Source organism: Primulina tabacum, chromosome 6 (assembly GCF_025594145.1).
Source record: "Primulina tabacum isolate GXHZ01 chromosome 6, ASM2559414v2, whole genome shotgun sequence".
NCBI lineage: Eukaryota > Viridiplantae > Streptophyta > Magnoliopsida > Lamiales > Gesneriaceae > Primulina > Primulina tabacum.
Window position 1 is genome coordinate 30763997 of NC_134555.1, and position 12119 is coordinate 30776115.

The following is a 12119-nucleotide window of genomic DNA, read 5'->3' on the forward strand; positions in this document are numbered from 1 at the left end:
AAGAAAATCCGAAACTAGGGTTGCGCGAAAAATTCTGCATGGCGACGCGCGCGGCTGCGCGTGAACTCGCACAGCTGCGCGCAAGGATCTGCTCATCTGCCAGCACGGTGCGCGCGGTGGCGTCACATCTGGCGCGGACGCGTGCGCGCGGCTGCGCTGCTTCTGGCGCGGGAGCGCGCGGAGTTCTGCTCATCTACGCTTGCGCGCGCTACTGCACTGCTTCTGGCGCGGATGCGCGTGCAGTCCTGCACATCTACGCTAGTGCATGCTGCTGCTTCTACACATCTGTGCTAGCGCGTGCTGCTGCGCTGCTTCTCTCTGGCCATTCTGCACTCATATGCTTGGTTGTTCGGGACTCGTTCATTATATTCTTTGTTGAACTCCACCACTTGCTTGGATATGCTTGATTCATCATCATTGAGTTTGAAGGTCCGAAAGAACGACGCTCTCTAAATCTCCTTTCAATCATTTGCACGCCAAGCTCGGTCAGATTCGTATCATGCCAGGAGACATGGATCCAGAAGTTTCTGTTTCCTGCTCCCTATTTTCTTGATTGAAGATCACCAGGGCCTATAATAGTTGTTTCTTGAGCTGGTTGCTCAGCTGATTCTTCAGTTGTTTGAACAAAATGAAATTAGGGTAGGCTGTTCAGCTGGTACCTCTTCAGATAATGTTTTTTTAGTCGAGGCGGATGACTGAACTGCTTCTTCAATTCTTGTAAAAATTGCCAGTTCAGTTGCGGCAGTCAACTGAATTGGCTCTTCAATTGGTTGAAATGAGCTTGTGAAGCTGGCTCTTCAGTTGCAAAAAATTCTTCAATTGCTTCTGTAGTAGTATGTTGAATATCAGAGGCAACTGATTTAATGACTTCATCAATGTTTGCCAATGACAATTCAGCATCAGTGTAGAGTTCAGATCCTGCAGTTGAGGAATGAGGAACAACAGTTGACGGTTGTGCATCAGGTGAAGAAGGAGCAGTTTCTTGCTCAGCAGATTCAGCAACTGGTTCCTGGGATGGCTTTTCTGGTTGAACTGATTGTTCAGCTTGCTCATCAGATGACAGAACTTTGGAATGGAATGATCAGTTGTTGATCTAGTTCCCAATTCTTAACCGCCATTTGCAGAGATAAAAGATCCATGTCCAGCTAGTCATGAACTGCTTTGTCATTAAAGGCAGTTGGGCTGGTGGGATCATAGTTTGGCGCAACTGAACAACCATCTATTTTAGCCTCTTCGTCCGTACTTGATCAAAGAAATATTTATTCCTCTGCAACGCCTGAGCCACTGAAGTTGCTTTGACCAATCTTATAACAATGGTTTCCAAGATAATAAACTTCTTCAAAACTGATTTCTTTCGCAGTTGCCTGGAAAACATGACAGTTCTAAACTTTACCCATTCATCAAAAATTTTGAGCTTAGCCTCAGAAAATTCATTGACCTCTTTCCAGATGAGGTCAATGTGGGTTTAAATGGTGTTTGTTGGTCTGAGCTCTTCTACAAGCTTTTCTTTTCCCTTTGGGTTAGTTGGACATTAGAAATGCTTAGTCCTGCCTAGTTGCATCAACTTGTTCTCTGATCACTATCCCTTTAGGTCTGGCAGATGGCAAAGAAATTGGGCCAAAGATAGTGATGAGTGGAGCTTTAACTACAACAGATTTCTTCTTATCTCCAGATTCGGTTATAGTCTTTTTTAGCAGAGCAGCAGAAAGAGGTAACAGATCATCAGTTAAAGATCCAACTGGTATTGCTCTCAGTGGAATAGCCTTGATCGGCTGTTCAGCTCCAGATTGTATTAACCTCTCAGTGGGGATGGTGCTCACAGTTACCGCTGATTTTGTCTTCTGAGTTATGGGCTTCTTGGAGGTCTTGGGAAACAGGGTCCTTTCAGAGTCAGTTTCACTGACAATCAGTTTATGCTTGATTGATTTTTTCTAAATTTTCATTCTGGCTTTCTTAACTGATTTGGGAGCCACTTGTGTCCCAATCTTCTTTTTTACTTTGAAAAATTTCTCAGGAGAGATGTCCAGCTTGAGCTTCGGTAGCTGAAAAATGCGATTGCGTAGGATCTGCCTGAAATTGATATTCCCCATTGATCATTGTCTAGTTTGATTGATGAGCTCATGGGAATACATGCAGCTGAGCATGTCTCCATGATCCAGTTGCTTCACTTGCAGACCGAGGAAAAATGTCAATTCACCCATCATATTCATCTCGAATTTTTCCTGCATTAGCTTGGGAAATTTATCACATAATTTGGGGTTAGTTGACCCAAAAATAATAACATCAACACATATTGGCACAAGTAAAATATGATCATTCTTCGAGAATTTGAACAGAATCTTATCAACTGATCCAACAGTAAAATAATGATCAGTTATGAATTTTGAAAGAATTTCATACCAAGCTCTTGGAGCTTGTTTAAGACCATATAAGACTTTGTTCAAATGATAGACATGATCAGGAAGAAAGTGATTGACAAAACCTGGTGGTTGTTCAACATATACTTCTTCCTGCAATTGACCATTCAGAAATGCACTCTTCACGTCCATCTGGTAGACTTTAAAGTTCTTGAAAGATGCATAGGCAAGGAACATTGTGATTGCTTCCAATCTTGTAACGGGTGCATAATTTTCATCGTAATCTATTCCTTTTTCTTGCCTATATCTCGCTTTGTTGCGTACAACTGAACCATCTTAGTTTAGTTTGTTTCTGTATACCCACTTTGTACCTATAATAGTTTTAGAAACTGGTCTTGGAACTAAGTCCAGACATTGTTATGGGTAAACTGATTTAGCTCTTCTTGCTTTGCATTTATCCAGTTAGAATCACCAAGATCTTCATCAGTTTTCTTAGGTTCCAGTTGGGAAACGAAAGCATAATGGACAAATAAAGTAAACATTTGATTCCGAGTTCTTACTGGATCAGATGTATTACCTATTACCAATTCGGGTGGATGTGATTTCTTCCATCTGTATTCAGTATTTGTCGCATCCATCTCAGCAACTGCTTCAGTTGGCAACTGAATATTTTCTTTAGTTTCATTTGCTACTGTATCAGTTGGTAACTGATTGTTACCATTTTGCTCCACCAACTGATTATCAGTAACAATTTCTTGTTCAACTGATTGATCCAGCAATTCTGATTCTGGTGTTTGAAGGATATTTTGATTAATATGATTCTCTTCTTCATCATCACCCTCCAAATTGATATCTGTAAAGTGATCAACTAACTCAACTGGGTCAGTTGGCTTATCAGTTAGCACAGATTCATCAAAAACAACATGAATAGATTCTTCTACATTCAAAGTATTTTTGTTAAAACTCTGTAAGCTTTACTAACTGAAGAATATCCCACAAATATTCCCTCTGGAGATTTAGCATCAAAATCTTTTAAATTATTTTTCCCATTATCAAGAATAAAACATCTGCAGCTGAATATTTTGAAATAAGAAACTATACTTTTGCGTCCATGCCAGATCTCATATGGTGTTTTCACACGATTCTTAATAATCATTGATCTGTTCTGAGTGTAACATACAGTGTTTACTGCTTCTTCCCAAACCTTTGAGAAATACCAGAATCAGCAAGAATTTTTCTAGCAGCTTCTTAAAGGGTCCGATTTCTTCTCTCAGCTACACCATTTTGCTGAGAAGTTCTTGCTGCTGAGAGCTCATGCTTGATTCCAGTATTTTCTAAAAATTGTGAAAGATTTTGATTGATGAATTTAGTCCCTTGATCAGCCTTATTCGATCAATCCCAACTGATTTTTCATTTAATAGTCTTTTGAAAAGCTTAATCAATTGTGCAGCAGTTTATTCTATGGATTTGAAAAAAATAACCCAAGTAAATCTTGAAAAGTCATCCACGACTACTAGAGTATATTTCATTCTCCCTAAGCTCATGACTGGTATAGGACCAAAAAGATCCATATGTAACAGTTCTAAGCATCGGGAAGATGATTTACAACCATTGTTTTTAAATGATGATCTTACTTGCTTGCCAAACTGACATGCTGAACAAATTTTATGTTTTGAAAAATCTATTTTGGGAAAACCAATTACAAGATCATGGTTACTCAGATAGGCAATATATTTAAAGTTTAGGTGGTTCAATCTCTTATGCCACAACCAGTTTTTAGAATATTTGGAAGCTTTAAGACAAACTGGTTCATAAGGTTGTTCAGTCCAACTGACTTTATAGGTATTCCCACAACAATTGCCAGTTAGAATGACCTCATCACTTGAGTCTCTAACTAAACAAGTGTGTCTGTCAAACTAACTGACAGATGCTAATCAAGTTATACTTCAAATTCCCAACTAGTAAAACATCTTTAATAGTAAAGTTACCATAGATAAGCTTAGCCTTACCCACAGTTTTACCTTTGGAGTTGTCTCCAAAACTAATGTTTGGACCAGTGTATTTGATCAGTTGGGATAGCAAACTTGCATCCCCTGTCATATGACGCGAGCATTATTTGGGTCCTAAACTGATTAGTCCATTAGGAACTTAGACTTGGATTAGTCTAACTGACTTTTCAGATGCTGTGTTCCAGATAGTTTTTCTCGGCTTGTGTGTGCTTGATGTGTAGTGTGCTGATGAAGCAATTTGATTTTTAGCCTTCTTCAACTGGTTATTCAGCCGATATCTTTTCTAAACTGGCTTGCTGTTATAGTAATTGGAATAGTCATTTGAATAGTTCAAGTATTTATTATTGAACATTTTTTATGGCTTACTTTGTGGGTCAGTTGAAATTTTTGGGCTATAACCAATAACATACCTTCTAGCCTTGTCCTTATTTTCAATAGGCTGTATAACTAGTTTACTTGGCTCTGGTTGTTCTTGTACCATAACTGATTTTACAAAGTGAATGTATTTCCCTTTGTTCATGTTCAGTTTTGGCTGAATGTCACTAGTGGAAGTTTCATCTTGGTTGCTGAACCCTAAACCAATTTTATCAGTAACTGATTTTTGTTTATCTTGAATTTCAGCTAATGCAACAGATGATTTGTTTCATTCTTTAATAAGCTCAGTTTGCTTTGAATTTTCAAGCATCAACTGTTGACTCATTGATTGATTCTTGCTTCTTTCAGCATTGAGGTCACCAATCTCCATTTTAAGACTCAACAGATCAACTGATTCTCAATTCATTTTTATTGTCTTTATTATCAGTTTGCTTTGCTCTGGCCTTCTCAAAAGATTGGGCAAGTTGTGATATTCATTCACCATGTCGTGAAGTGTAAAAATGAGTTCATCTCGTGTAAAATCAGTTGAGCTAAAGTAAAATACCTGTTGACTAGTTTACTCCAGTTCTGTGTCATCAGCCATTAGACACTTGTATTATTCATCATCGACATTGGAGCAGCTCAAGCTTTCAGATTTTGAATCATCACTGTCAGATTCTGCCCATTTTGACTTGCTTTCCTCAGCTAAAAGCACCTCATGCTTCTTTCTGTAATATTTCTTGTCATCTTTCGATATTCTCTTGTGGTCATAGGATTTTTTTCCTTTTTCAGTTGAGCCTCGACTGTCATTCTTAGGTTTTGGACAGTCAGCAATGAAATGATCAGTTTTGCCACAATTGTAGCAAACATTAGTTTCTTCTTTGGAGTGATTTTTCTGATATTATCTTTGGAAATTTCCTTGATTTCTTCTCATAAATCTCCCAAATTTTTTGACAAATAATGACATAGCGTCATTACTTAACTAATCAGTAGATTTGTCAACTGAACCAGTTGGTTCCAGTTTGACAACAGTTAAGGCAGTTGTAGCAGCTGATATAAGTCAAAAATAAATCATGAAGTTCGACCTTGTTCAGGTCCTTCGATTCTCGCATTGCCATGGTCTTAACGTCTCATTCCTTGGGAAGACCTCTGACAACTTTCAGTGCCACCTCTTTATTTGAATACACTTTTCCGAGTGCATTCAGTTCGTTTACTATGCTGCTGATTTTTTCGTCACACTCATGCATGAATTCTCCACTCTTCATCTTGATATTGTCAAACTTTTGAACAGCAACAGATAGCTTGTTCTCTTTGGTTTGCTCATTGCTTTCACAGAGCTGAATCAGCTTCTCCCAAATTTCTTTGGCAGTTTTGCACATTTTTATATTGCTGAAAGTGACTTGATCTAGCGTTTTCTATAGGATGTCTTTTGCCACGTTGTCCAAGTTGGCTTTTCTCTTGTCTTCAGTTGTCCACTCATCTCAGGGTTTTTCAATACGACGTGGTGCTCCGTATGTTATGGCAACAACTGTGTTTGCCTTCAATATCTTCATGGGTCCGTCTATGATAACGTACCACATGTCATCGTCTTGTGCAGCTAGATATGCATGCACTCTGATTTTCCAATCATCAAAATCTTTTATGGAGAACATCGAGATTTTGTTGAATGAAGACATATTGATCAGTTTGTATATAGAAGTATTTAGGAACAAGATTCAAGCCGCTCTGATACCACTTGAAAGGATTGGTTAAAGGTGGAAAAGTGTTTAGAAGGGGGGTTGAATAAACACTTACTATTTTCAAGACCTTTTCGATTGATGAGTCAGTTTAGTGATAAACTGATACTCGGGAATCTTGTAAGTCGATATCAATCAGTTAACAAATAACGCGTGAAAACAAACTGACTGATAGATAGAATATGAATAGAAATACGAGGACATAAGATTTTATGGATGCTCAAATATTTAAATACTCCTACGTCACCCCTTCTATCTCAAAGATATGATATATACTAAAACACTTTGATCAATAAAATCAGTTGTAAACACCCACTTCAGTTTTTAACTTAACAATGCCAAACTGAAACTCTTAGTAACAAACTTGTTTACAGTACACAAAAGAGCTGAAATAATCTAACACAACTGATCTCTTCAAGATCGAATAATACAGCATGTGTTTGAAAGCTCGAGGTATAGCCTGAAAGCTATGAATGTATGCAGTAAGCGTGAGCTTTGGTGTCTGTAAGGATTTTACCAGAGTAACTGACTTGTAAATCGATAGTTGTTCAAGGATTCAAAAGTTCAAGAGTTTCAAGCGCTTCTTTAGCTGTTCTTCTCTGCTATTTATAGGCTTCCCTCCAACGATAATATTAAATACAGTTTGAACTTTTCTATCCGTTTCTTGCCACGTCAACATTCTTCTGACAGTCGTACACTGAAGCCTTTCTGAGATGCTGCGATCCCACTACTTGTTGCAGTCAGCTTTTGTCGGTTGAATGTCTTAACTGATGACGTGTACAACTGAGGGATCAGGTGATTGATTGTAGACGATAAACTCACAAGTGTTTGTAGCAACTGATCAGTTCTAACTGATGAGTCAGCTATCTGCGTAGTTCAGTTCAGTTGCCGGTTCAGTTTCCTTTCGATAGTTGCATATATTAGATCAATTTCTATCATTCGTTTAAATCAGTTATATGCTCAGTTTATCAAACATCCGAAATTCAGTTTCCAACATCTTCTGTTAAGAAATTATTATTACTACCCAAAAGTTTTGGTGATCGACAAAATCAAAATAGCACCTGACGATTTCAGGAAACAGCTCCAAAGTTTTATGTATAACAAGTAATGGTTCAACCGCTTATAGCGTTCAGCCCGCCTATCAGCTTAACCTTTAAAGAAGAAGAAGTTCAATCTTCTCAACCGGCTGTTCGAAGAATCTTATGTCGAAGTCATTAAAGAGCCATTTATTGCTCACTTAATGAAGACGTTATCTGACCGGTTCAGAAATCTCAAAAAGGTGTGCACCGCTAGAAGTCAATCATGTTATGCACAAGTCTCAAGATTGATATGCATTTAAGTCACTATCCTAAAAGATAAAAATTACCTTTGTCCTACAAATTCTGATGGTAAAAACAGTTTCTGTAAAAGGACACCCATCAGTAATTCTTCAAGGAATGGGATTTAAATTTGTGCTAGCAAAGAAAATATTAAATGTCTTGCTGAAGAATATTTAATGAAGTTGCAGCATATAGTGACACATCTTATATAAGTGAAGCTGAAAGTATGAAAGACACGAAAAAAACAACGAGACATAACTGTAACGTACCGTACTTTCTAAACTAATTGAAATTTGCTGAAAAATAAAATTTCTTAAATAAATGATCATTTTTCAATGTTGCGATAAAAAAAACTGCTCGTCTAAAAAAATATTTGAAATAAAACAATTACAAAAAAAGTTTGCAAAAAGGAAGTCTTTGAAACATTGCAAACAATTTCATAAAAATTCAGAGTATTTGAAACATGCATAAAGTCTTAAAAACCTAGGCGGTCCTCGGGTTTTTCCTCCTACACAGATCGCGCCGGCTCATTGTTCCCCACCCCTCGTCTCTTCATACTCGTCCTCACCTGTATCGATCAATTCTAGTGAGTCTAAAGACTCAACATGTATAAACTTGAAGTAACAAGTAATACATAATAAAACCACATGCATTTTAAAGTAGAGCGTACATACTGAAACTTGAACATGCTTCCATAAACGTAGACATGTCAACATATCGTAAAACCTTTCATAAACATGCTTGCATCATACATACTTGGACATACATAAACATCATCATTTTGCGTAGAGATATGTTACAAAGCAAGTGACCCACACATAAATGTGTCTGATCAGACTAAACCAAATTACAGGGCTGGCAGGGATGTCCACTACCACATACATGATATCCCCGGTCATGCTTTATCGGGTGGATTGTTCCCTGGTCATGTTTTACCGCTTTCCAATCCTGATCTAAACTCGGTCATGCTTTACCGGCGTGGAGAGTTCACCGTCTTCCAAACCCGTTCATAATTTCTCACAAGTCCTTTAGCATACCTAAAAAACATAAAATATTTTTTTTTACACGTCAAACATACTTACATGGCGTTGAGGAATTTGTTGGATCTCGCTTGGGGTCACTGCTGCACATACTAACACACTTACATGCACTTAATTTTCATAATTTAGACGTAATAGTTGTGCTCCGCAGTAACAATTCACTTATAACGTTTTAAGTCACTCGGGACTTGACCTCGTTTAAACCTCGTACTAAATCATGACATCGAACCCCGAAACAAATCTCTATATGAAGTGTGAACATTTTCCCAAACATAGAAGACATGAAACTAAATAGTGGTTTAAAAAGTCATGGACAAGCGCCTAGGCGCTAGACAGCACTGCTCGTCGGGAGCTGCGGCGCCATAATGGCAGTGCCACGATGCTAGTGCTGCGCAGGACGAGCGCTGCGGCGCTAATCCTACACACACCCAACACAATAAACGTAATTTTGATGAAATCTCGTATCCATACTTTTCACAAGCCTTTACACTTTGTACTATATCTTGCTGTTTAGTGTGTTTACCGGTTGAAAATATCATTAGAAATACTGAACTGTCTTCCGCACTTCCTATCCGGTTCATACTTCTAACCGTTTGAGAGAAAAAATTTCAACAGCCTAAAAACGGTTGAAACCAAAATATTTAAAAAGTAAATATTTTCAAAGTGTTTATTCACTCCCCTCTAAACTCTTTCTCAATCCCAACATCTTCTATGATTTTAAATATTGCAATCTTATAAAAAAAAATTAAAAAACAATAAAATATAAAATCGAAGATTTGTTATGATTTGATATAAAACTATTGGATCAATTAAGTTTTGGTGATTTAACAAACTCAGCCAAATAGAAATGATAATGAGCTAAATTGAAAGTATTATAATACAAAATGTTCTTTAAGTTTGACTGATACCTAGCTCTACTAAACTGATAGCTGAAAACCAACTGGACTAAAAGATATTTGTGTAAATGAATAAACATTATCTGAAGAATCAGTTATACTACTTAGAGTTAAAAGCTGAATTATTTGATAAAGTCTTTTGTATCAACAATCTCTTAATTGTCAAAAACATGTGAGCACTACCTACTGTGAATGAATTTTCAGGAGGGAGTGAAGTGAAAAAGACGGGATTAACAACTACCATATTTGAAACGTAATCAAGTTGCTACAAAAAGTTGTAATCTCCAAAGTCTTCTAGTGAACATCTTTCCCACAAGGAAAAAATGGTGATGTAAGAGTTATTCAAATCTTCAAACATCCAAAAACATCTATTTACATTTTAATCAGTGTACTTTTGATAACCCGACTGTTTTTCTTACTTAATCATTTTTCAATATTCAATCTATCAGTTTTTCTTCTCTAACTTATCTGATTGGCCAACTAGCATTGACTTAGCGAGATTACTAAATTCAAAATGTAAGGTCCAGGAATTTAATTCATGTAATCTGACTGCATGCAATCTAGGATTTTATTATAAATTATGTGTTTAATTATTTTTATGCATTTTATGAATAATTCATATATGATAGGATTTAATTCATGAAATTTTAAAAATTCATGTATTAGGGTTTTCTAAGTGCATTTTACGCTCGAACGAGGATCGGAGACCGGAGAATTTTCAGGAAAATTATTATTATTACACGAAATATTTTTATAAATTAAGTTAAGGTGTTTTAAGGGTATTTTTCAAAAATGGGATTTTATTGGGTATTTTACCCGCATGATTTTTATTTTTGACGGTACGCAAATTTTATCGAATCGAGGGGACTTTTTAAGGGTTCGGCTAATATTTTCAAAATATTTCCAACATGAAATATTTTTCGTGAGTGCGTATGAGATTATTGGGCCCACTTTTGGACTTATTGGGCTTAAAACTCTTTTAAAAACCTTTAAAATAAAATTGTGGCCCATTAACCTAGCATTAGCTATATAATTAACACTTAATCACCATTTACCCTAAACCTAAACGTGTATCAGCCGACACCCACATCATTCTGATTCCATACCCTTGGTTTCATCACCCAACAACTGAAGGCATCGGTTCTTGGCTTGTGTTTGCAAAGAAAACTTCCCCCGGGTCTCCATTTTTGCATCGTTTTTGGTTCTTCCACTCATCAAGGCATGCTTTTACTTTCGTTTCTCATCATATACGCCCTAAATATTTTGTAAGACATGTATGTGTACGTTCAGATTTCGATCTTGCATGTGGGTGCGTTTTTGGTGGTGTTTTATCATGAAACTTGCGTCATTTTGATTCAACCACTCACGTTTTCTGATATGTGGTGCAAGGGGCTGCTGTGTTGGTTTGTCAAGGGCATGTGCAGATCGAGAGTGAGAGGTGTAGGCGCAGGAGTGTGAAGTTGATCGGGTTTTGTTTGAAACCGTGAGGGCCATGCAGATCGGGACTTGGTGCTAGTAATTATGTCCTTTGTTTCTTGTACACCAGCCGTACGAGGGCCTTCTCCAACCCTGGACCAGACCCTGGTGGGTCTGAGTCAGGGTCTGGAATGGCTCGAGCCATGCTGGAAACAAGAGGACGGGCGATCGGGCGAGGGGAAGGTGATTTGGTTTTGGTAGGGAACTTGCTGCAATTTCTTGGATCGTAGCGGTTAGGAGCATGCATGGGGTCGGTGGCTTGGTTCTGTGAGGTGCCTTAGGGTCGGGTCTAAGTCCCTAGTATGCTGGCTCGTGGCTGGGAAGTCGGCTCGAGCTGAGGGCATGAGTTTTGGGAGAAAAGTGTGCCTGAGGTGGTGAATTAGGATAGGACCCATAGTTAGGTGAGCTTCTGGAATTTTCAGCCGTGTGTTAGGTGGTTGTTGACATGGTTTCAGGAACATTTTAGTGTTTGTAAGGTGGGTTAAAAAGTTGGGAAAATTTTGGTTGTGTTTCGAGTCGATTCGTATTAAAACCGGGACCCCGTTTCAAGTTTTAAAACGAATCGATTAAGCTTGGTTTTGGGCTCGAGTTTACATCTAGGAATGTTTATAAAAATAGTTTTGGGACATTTTAAGGAGTTTGGTAAGTTTCGGGTCAATTTAAGAGGTTCAGAGGTAAAATAGTAATTTTTGGGTTTCCAAGTGCAAAATGGGACATTTTAAGGAGTTTGGTAAGCTTCGGGTCAATTTTAGAGGTCCAGAGGTAAAATGGTAATTTTTGGGTTTCCAGGGGCAAAATGGTCATTTTGCACTCGGGGTGATATTCTTGTCCTGGCAGCGCCTTGAGCACAAATATATGATATTTTAAATGTTTATGCATCATTTTTATGATTTTTACGCAATTATGATAAATACGTTGCATGCTTGGTTTAA